Raw genomic sequence first — 9,911 nt, forward strand, 5'->3', positions numbered from 1 at the left:
GTAATTTTAAATTGAATTATTATAATAAGCACGACGAATGTATCGGATTCATGTCCGATGATGAAATATGCTTAATGTCAAGAGATATTTCTTGTGAAGACGATGAGTTCGATTCGGATAATTGCACATATCGGTTAATTGCAAAGATTTTCCGTGGACAAATGTTATGAAAATAGTGCGCGAGTCGTAGTTTGGTGACCCCTGCTTTAGAGAATACGTCCATTTTTACTGCCTGAAAATAAGTTAGGCAGCTACTGATCCCGATCAATAAATAGGTCGGTCACTTGAGATTATCTCTACAAAGTTCGGATAGATCCCTCAATAACCAGCCGTATCTCCGAAGACTTGGTCTCCGCCCAGCTAGGGACCGAGTCTTGCCTGTCGAGTCTATAGGCTAGTTTCAGCGCATAGCGCCTTATTTTTTAATATTTCTTTTCAACTAGAAGCCCGGGCATCTAATCTGGTGACTTTCTTGTGTGGATTCGTAAGTAAGCGGATCTGTTTATTGCTAGTGAAAGCCGCTTCTTTTTCCGTTAGCCTTGAGATGTTTGGGATTAGGCTTATGAGACGGTAGCTACTACAGTCCGACCCCCAAATGGGGCACCAAGTGCCCCAAAATGCGGGGGTGCCCCAAAAACAGGGGTTTGTTATTTTTTTAAAAATTAAACCATTAATAAACATCAAAAAACATTTTTACTAAAATATTCAGTTATTTTCTTTTTATTTGTAGAGTTTTGTCTGATATTGTTCGTCAATTTCAGCCGAAAATCAAAAAAATCTCGGAGCATACTTGGTGCAACATTAGAAATTTTTTCTTCTAAATTGTTAAGCAGATCTAAATGTTCATCTGTTAGACAGTTTTTTGTTGCATAAGAATCACGGTTCCTGTCGATTTTCTTCCAACAATTAACAATACTTTTAGCATCTATTTTCTCCCATCCTTTTGAAATTAGCATCATAACCTGACGCAAATTTAATTTACCAATAGAATGTGTAAAATCGTTTTCGAAATCTTGAAAACATAAAATTCCATTAAGAAAGAGGAATTTTTTTCAAAATAGGGCCTGAAATCGGAATTTTATCTACGCGTAGTCTTTGAAATATTTCAAAGACTTGATCATCAAATTTATCTTTATCGGCTTTAAATGTGTCATATTCCTCAGAAATAGTATTGCCGTGTTGCAAGAAAGGTACAATATTTCGTTTTATTCTTGATATTGTTCCTTACTTGTGTTGTACTTTTTCATTAGTTGCCTCTCAGATAAATTTTTCTTCAAAATTTCTTTAGCAATCTTCAATTTAGTTTCGTAATCCATAACCACAACAATAAAATATAAATTGAAAATAAAACAAAAAATAATTATTTATTATAATTTTATTTTATTTTTAATTCCTTATAAATGATTTTATGGTGCCCCAAAAATTCCATAATTTTTTATCGATTTTTATTTTTTTTCTGCCAAAATGTACTTTTGGAATAAAGTGCCCCAAATTGCGGGGGTGCCCCAAAATCCGAGGGTGCCCCACCCCTGGGGTCTGCCCCATTTTGGGGTCGGACTGTAGTTAGATTTGTCGGCTTCCCAGGTTTCTTGATCATCCAAACCTTCGAAAGTTTCCATGCTTTTGGTACATGACCCCATTTAAGACTCACCGAAAACAGTCGCACCAGGAACTCGTGTAATTCCTCAGAGGATTCCTTGAACAGGCTCATAGGAAGTTTGTAGTGACCCGGTGCGTTGTCTTAAGACGAGGGGATGGCCAAGGTCACCTCTGCTGTGATGATTGGGTAGTGTTGCGACGGCAGTGGCTTCAAAACCCAGGATTGCGCCGTCCCTTGAAGGGCTCCTGGGTTTCGGCAAAATATTCTACAAAAATGTTTACAATCTCCTCCTGCGAGGCAGGCATGCCTGATCAGTTCCACAACCTCGGCGGAGAGGACTTTCTTGCGAGGTTTGACACCTTATAGAAAACAGTCCCAGAAATTTGTTAAATACAAAATAACCAAAAATACTAAAAACAGTATTTTATAGCATTTGGTTTCCCTACATTAAAAATACAAATCCCTTTCATTATGTTTAAGAACTATATCCAATTTTATTAAAATGTCCGCGGTAATTGCAAATGCTTTGTTTATAATCTCAGACTATAATTACTTTCAATTTTTCTTATTAACATATCTATACTAACATGATGGTAATAAAAAGGAAATAAAATTAGGAAGCAAATTAAAACTTAGTTCCAAAAAAAAGAAGTAAGCCTTCCGATAAACGACTTGATAAACGATTCTTTTCTTAGAATCAACAATCCAGAGTTATACAGAAAAGGCCCCCAGCCTCCTCTGGACTGAATAAAACCAAGATATTCCAAACGTTCGTCAATATGAGCTGAGAACGCAATGGCAATGTCATTCCTATCGAAAGGATACTGGTAAGAAATGGTCCGAGCAAATACCATCAGCATCATTATACGTCCGAATATGGATATATTTGACTCTCGTTCTACTTCATTGAGTATTGACTGGATTTTTTGTTTAATGGGTATATCAATGTATATTAATCCTCGAGTAATGATGGTTATATAGTCGATCCTATTGTTTATTACCTCCTTTATTCGATCTATTAGAGGTTCGAGTGATTGGTCTAGCTCGGAGAAATGACTTTTTTTATCTACTTTAATCAGGGCTTCAAATAGTTCAAAAGTTGAAAAATTTATCATTTATAAAAAGATAATTTCAAATAATATAAATGTTTGCTTAGACACACAACAAAAAACTTAAAGTTTAATTTTTTTATATATATATAATAAAAAAAATATAGATCAATTTTAATAAAAAATATAATATTTTGAAAATAATTATTTTTTCAAATTAATTATTCCTAAAGTGTTTTTATCAAAAATACGTAACAAGTGAACTAAACTCAAGAAAATCAGCGATTACAAAAAGGAGATTGTAAGAATATTTTAAGGGAAAAGAGTAAATTAGTAAAAATCCAAAATTAGTGAGGTTAGGCTGATTCTAAGCGCATTTGTCTCAGTCTATAGAGACAGTACGACGAGGGACCAACAATAGACAGGCCAAAGCAGGCAACAAAACACATTTTTTCCTGATAGAATTATTAAATATAAAGGAAACTATTTTTCTTGCTCGAATATATCTAGCAAAGAGTTCTTCTTCAGTTTCTGTATGTGTTTTTCTGATGATATTTCTAACAAGGAGACTACGCCACATGACTAAACTAGTTTATCAAATAAATTTAACATAATTAACAATTCTTAATTTAGTGTTTCAAATATATTAAACTAATCACTATTAATATTTTCCATTATTTCTGTAGTTAAAATTTCGCCAAAAATATGATGACTGCCTGTGACCCATGGCCGTTATCTCACAGTGCCTGCAATTTTCCGCGAGACAATGTTCATTAAGAAAGTAGACGAGCAGATGCTGACTGCCCAAACCAAGAACAGTGGATACTTTGTTTAATGGATCTCCAACAACGTAAAGACTGCCGTGTATGACATTGCTCCACGTGGACTCAAAATGTCGGCCACGTTCGTGGGGAACAGCAGACCCATAAAAAGTCTTTGGGAGAATTTCTGCACAGTTCCGACCTGTTTCTTTAGAGAGTAAACCCGGGAAAGAATGTATGAAATAGAGTTTGCTAAGGCCGATTTTAACCTACAGGACCTTGTCTATGAATATCCGCGATATCAGGACGCTTTTTCCGACATAGAGGGGGACATTGGAAAAGAGGATATGGAAGTTGTCTAACTATTCAGTACTTCATTCATAACCTATTACTATTTGTAATACATTTTATGAAACATTTGCTTTTGATTATCCAATTTGACAGGTTCTGTTAATAGAATCAAGACGTTCAATTTCTTTTTTAGAGATTCCCCATGTGCCTGAGTTATAAATAAGAATCAAAATATCAAAAGCTTTATATATCGTGAGAGGAGTATTTAATCATATTTTTCTCTTGTGAAACCATATAACTAATATTTTTTCAATTCACTTTTTGTATTTTAGACATAGAGCAGATATCATCTGTGTCCATACATTAAAGACTTTCCCACTACATTTGTAGTTACTTTCTTGTCCAAAAACTACTTTGGCATGAAAATAGGAATTTGTTAAATTTGTTTTTTATTAAGTATAAGAGATAAAGAATCGTGCTTTATTTGTAAAAATTAGTAGAATTATTAGTCTCTAGTTGCAAACGGAACTCTTAGCTATCTCGGTCTTTGTAATGATATTATCCATCCTTTTCTCAGATCCAATAGATTGAGAGACCGATTGCAAATACTGGTGAAAATTTTAGCTAGCTCCTCTGAGGCGTATTTTAAAAGTTCTGCTGGGATATTGTCTGGCCTTGCAGATCTTTTGGTGTCCACTTCTTAATAGATTGCCAAGTTTCCAAGATACTTATTGGATTTGTTAATGTGGATTTGGCAGGTTTAAAAGGTTTGCGTGTGTAGTCAGTTTAAATAACCATGTCGAATAGGTAATCAAAGTGCAATGCTAGAATACTGACTTTTTCGATGTCCTCAGTAACAGTACGGGGAAATTATCTTGAACTGTCATAGGAAACGAACATTTCCCTCCGTCGAAGAAACGATTTGCTTTAAAAGTCTTTGGTTTCATAATTTCGAAAATTCGTATTCCTGATTCTTTATTGACAATATTTTTTTTAATTATTTCATTTTTTTATTTTAGATAAACTTGTATTTCCGATTACAGTCTGAGTTTTTTTTTATATTAAAAAAGTGACTAATTTTTTAACTACAGTCAAACCCCGTTTACTCGCCAAATTTGGGACCAAGCCAAAAATGGCGAGTAACTGAATTTGGCGAGTAACTGAATAATCAATATCAAATTTTAATCAAATTTTATATTCACAAAATTAAAAATAATTAAATTAAATAATAAAAAAATCATTATTTCGAAAATAAAGAGTCAAATTACGAATTTAGACTAAAATAATCGTTCCGTGCAGGTCGCTGTGAAAGCAGCGGTGTCTGGTTAAAGGCTCTCCCTCTCCCTTCCATCGGGAACCTGTTGGACAAGGAATGCCTAAGAATTGCAATCTCCCTCCGTGTCGGGCTGAAAATCTGCCAGTCGCACAAATGCCGTTGTGGGGGAACTGTTGACGAGTACGGTTTGCATCCCCTCGCTGCCGGCGGAGTGCCGGTCGTGCCCCCCGTCACAGTGAACTCAACTCAGTCGTACAGAGAGCCCTCGCCTCAGCAGGCATCCCGTCTATCCTTGAACCTGTTGGATTGGATAGAGGGGATGGCAAACGCCCTGACGGCATGTCCACCTTCCCCTACGAGCAGGGGAAATCCCTTATTTGGGATTCTACCTGCTCGGACACGTTCTCGCTGGGAAATCTCGCGCTGCCCGCCGCCAATCCTGGGCACGCTTCCAGGCAGGCCGAGGAGCGAAAGATTCTCAAGTACGGCCACCTGTCCAACTCGCTGCTCTTTACTCCAATTGCCTTGGAGTCCTCCGGGATCTTCGGTCCCAAGACACTCCGCTTCCTTCGCTCGCTCGGTCGACGGATTTCAAGGACTAGTCACGATATAAGAGAGTTTTCTTGGCTCCTGGAACGTCTGTCGATTGCTGTGATCCGAGGGAACGTCTTCGCCATTCGCGCGGCTGGTCGGGTGTCTCGTGAGGCCTTTAACTAACTTAGCTATCTGTAATTTTTGTCTTGTTTGTATCGTTCAATGTTGTTTTTTTAGTAAACATCGTTTTCGATTAATTGATTGATCATTTGAATTGCGTTAATATTAAAAGTATCGTCTTGAGTATAGTACTTTTTTATATTATGCAACATTTTAAACGCATCTTCATGATTTATTTCATTCGCAGGTGTTTTCTCTTCAAAAATACCACGTGTTTGTTTCTCATTTACGTCATCATCGTTTTCGAGGGATTCTTCCACTTCGTCTATCTTAATTTTAAATTGTTTTTCTTTTTGAATCTGGAAAGCCATCCATTGCTTCCCATAAAATCATTTATTCCATGTAATCTTGCAATACTTTTTGCTTTTAATATGTGACATGGTTTGCGCGATACCTATGGGCCGCGTGATACCTGACGTGACCTTGAAATGTGCAATTATGACATTGATGGGATTAAATTATAAATCTCTTAATTAGACATTAGACATCCTTCTCTCTTCATCCAAATCCGCTTGGGTCAGAATCTTCCTATTTCCTCTTCTTGCACTAGGTCTCAGTTACGACCACGAGAAATCAGATCGCTCTCTCGCCACATCCGTCAAAAACAACATCTCGGACTTTATGGAACAATCAGCTAAGGACGAGTTTCTAAGCTCGATCCTTGCCAGTCATGTCGAAGCCGCAAAGCGTTTCAATCCCGACGATAGTACAAACGCCGGTACTTCAGGCTTTGACACCGCCTCTCTTGGGCCTCGTATCTTGTCCAAATTGATCGAGGGCGACACCAGAGCTGCTATGAGAGTTCTGGCTTCCAATGGCGGAGTACTCCCATCGTCCAAAAACGTTATCAACACTTTGAAGTGCAAACACCCCCCCGCCCCTGTTGACCTCAGGCCTTTTCCATCCGTCGATTCCACGCCCTCCCCCCCGATACTCACCAACGATGCGATCTGCCGCGCTTCCAAATCTTTTTCACCTAGCAGCAGTGCAGGCATTGAGGGGCTCCGCCCCAGTCACCTTCGCAACCTCATTTCTCCCTTGATCGGCCCAACAGGCTCGCTGCTCCTAACCTCGATCACGGAACTTGTCAACAACCTTTTATCTTCAAACTTGTCCGCATTCGCTCGTGGACTCATTTTCTCCGCCCATCTGCTTCCTTTTTCCAAAAAAGACGGCGGAGTTCGTCCTATCGCCGTCGGGAACATTTTCCGACGCCTGGCTTCAAAGCTCGCCTGCTGGTCGGTCTTCCCGGAACTTGCAAAAGCTTTCCTCCCGTTACAGCTAGGAGTTGGGGTTCCCTCAGGCTGCGAGGCAGCGGTGCATGCCGCCAGACGCTTTGTGACCGAGAGTTTACATCCCCGAATTCAAGTCAAACTAGACATTACCAACGCATTTAACAGTGTCCGCCGCGACTCTGTGCTGGAATCTTGCTTTCTTCGTTGCCCATCCATTTATCGGTTCGTGCACCAAAGCTACGGCTCTCCTACTCTTCTTATCTCCGGCTCTTCTACCATTATTTCCGCCACCGGTGTACAACAGGGCGATCCTCTCGGCCCTCTCCTTTTTTCGCTGGCCATCGATGAAGCGGTCCGCTCGTGCACTTCTGAGCTCAACGTCTGGTACCTCGACGACGCCTCCACTGGTGGCCCGGCCGCTAGTGTTGTAAATGACCTGAACAATGTGGCTCCGATACTGGCTTCTATAGGCCTTACCGTGAACCCACAAAAATCAGAGATTTTCAATATTGGATACGACCATGCACTCTTTACTCTGGAAATCCAGCCCCTGTTCGACCATCATCTCCCAGCCATACGCACCGTTCAGCCCGAAGAACTTACTCTTCTCGGTACGCCTCTATTCTCGTCCGGAATCCCATCTTTCCTCCGCGCTAAACTTCTTAATATGGAAAAATCATTCGACACTCTTAAATCCATCGACGCCCATGTGGCTTTCTTTCTACTGAAGAACTTTCTTGCCTTTCCTCGTTTGGAGTACGCACTTCGCACTTCTCCCTGTTTCCGATTCCCGGATGCAGTCGGAGAATTCGATTCGCTGCTCAGGAATACTCTCGTTCAAATCTCAAACGTACATTTTGACGAAATGGGCTGGAAACAGGCTATCCTGCCTATCAGGCACGGGGGTCTCGGATTCCAAGCCCCCTCGGTCCTCTCCTTGCCATGCTTTCTTTCTTCCTCTCACCGATGCATGCCTCTCGTAGTCCAGATCCTTCCTCCTCCCTCTGGATCGCTCACGGACTCAGAGCTTTCATACGGCACATCGTTGTGGACAGATTGCGGACTAAAAACTCCCGTTGACCTATGCCTTATGCGCGAGTGGACGGAGATCAGCAGCTCTCAGTCTTTCCGGTACTTACTGTATCACGGAGACCAACACCGGCGTGCTTGTCTGTTGTCCGGAGCATCTCCACGGACTGGCGCCTGGATCAACGCCTATCCTTCCCCTGCAGCTGGAACCTTCCTGGACCCAGACTGTTTAAGAATCGGAATATCTCTCCGACTCGGCTTGGACATTTGCCAGCCTCACCAATGCCGTTGCGGGGCTCATATAGACCGCAAAGGTCTACACCCGCTCTCCTGCCGCAAATGCCCTAGGAGGTTCCCCAGGCACGGACAGCTTAATTCCATAATAAAGCGTCTGCTCGAGGCAACCGGCATCCCGTGCCAGCTGGAGCCCCCTGGCCTTAACAGGGGCGTTGGCAAGAGGCCGGACGGCGTCTCGCTCTTTCCGTTCAAGTGCGGCAAAGCGATCGTCTGGGACGCGACATGCTCTGACACTTTTGCGTCAACATGCCTTCTCGCGTCCGCGATCGAAGCTGGCACAGCGGCGAGGAGGGCAGAGACCCGGAAGAAAAACAAGTACGCCTCGCTCGCCGACAGATTCCTCTTTGTGCCTGTTTCAGTCGAAACATCAGGCACATTCGGCCCAGCCACGCTACGTTTTCTCACCGAGAGAGGCCGTCACCTCGGGAGGATTAGAAAAGACCCCCGCGAGGTCAATCGGCTTTTTGAGCGCGTCTCAATAGCCGTACTCGAGGGGAACAGTTTCTCTATTCTCTCTGCGGCTAGTAGCTGACTTCCTGTTCCATTTTCTTTTCTATTTCGAAATTAAAAAAAAAAAATTTAATTAGACCGCGACTCATTTTTATCATTTAATAATTTACTAAATTAGCTAAAGACTCTCTCATTTTGACAAAAAATTATATTTGTAGGAATTTAATTATCAGAAATTGATTTTTTTGGTCGAAAACCTAAATTTCTTGAGTTATTTGTAGCGTGCAAGTATATTTTGCATCAATGTCCACGTACAAATGTTATGTAAAGAATAGTTTGGAATATCAAGGAAAAAAAATATAGACTAGTTAAGAAAATTGAAAATTTTATTGTAATTAATGAAAGGCATCATACAAATTGTAAATGTATAGATTGTATCTTAAATGTGCGAATTCAGATCACAAGCTAGTGATTTGTCTAGAGTCTAGACAATGAACCCGAAATGGAGATCGTTGCTAAAAGTTTGCATGACTTCTCGCATGGAAGAGTTAACAAAATTGAATATGAATGTCGACAACGATATTTCACAGTTAAAAATGAGATTATTCGAAAAGTCATTCGAAACTGTGAAATTTGTAAATTTGCGCGACCCTTAAAAGTTTTAACTTTTTTAAATCCTAGATTGGAGATATAAATAACCATGTCTTTGCATCTTGCCCAAATGAAAGATTTCAGATAGAAGTCCTCAAATGAAGTTTGTGAAAACCTCAGATCATTATTTTTCTTAAATGGTCCATGTCAATTTCTTCAGTCCGATAATGGGACTGAATTCAAGAATCGTGAAATGACCAATCTATGTGAGGAATTCAATATCAAATGAATTCACGGAAGGCCAAACAATCCCCGCTCACAAGGGATTGTCGAACGCTTTAATCAGTCAATTACAAGAAAAATGGCAAAAATGATCGACAATGATAATAAAAAGTGGCTGGAAAAATTAGAAAATGCAGTGTACAGTTATAACATTTCTGTCCACTCATCTTCTAATGAGAGCCCTTTTGAAAGATTATTTATTTATTTATTTACCCCCGGCCCCTTCAATTGAAGGAAGCCGGTGGCTAACAAGAACGTTAGGGCCAATGTCGGACGCTCCCAAAGATCCCCGATCGTGATCCGGTGTTCCGAGGAAGTAGAAGGCGGGCCTGGACA

Source organism: Octopus sinensis, unplaced genomic scaffold (genome assembly GCF_006345805.1).
Source record: "Octopus sinensis unplaced genomic scaffold, ASM634580v1 Contig12494, whole genome shotgun sequence".
NCBI classification, from domain to species: Eukaryota; Metazoa; Mollusca; class Cephalopoda; order Octopoda; family Octopodidae; genus Octopus; species Octopus sinensis.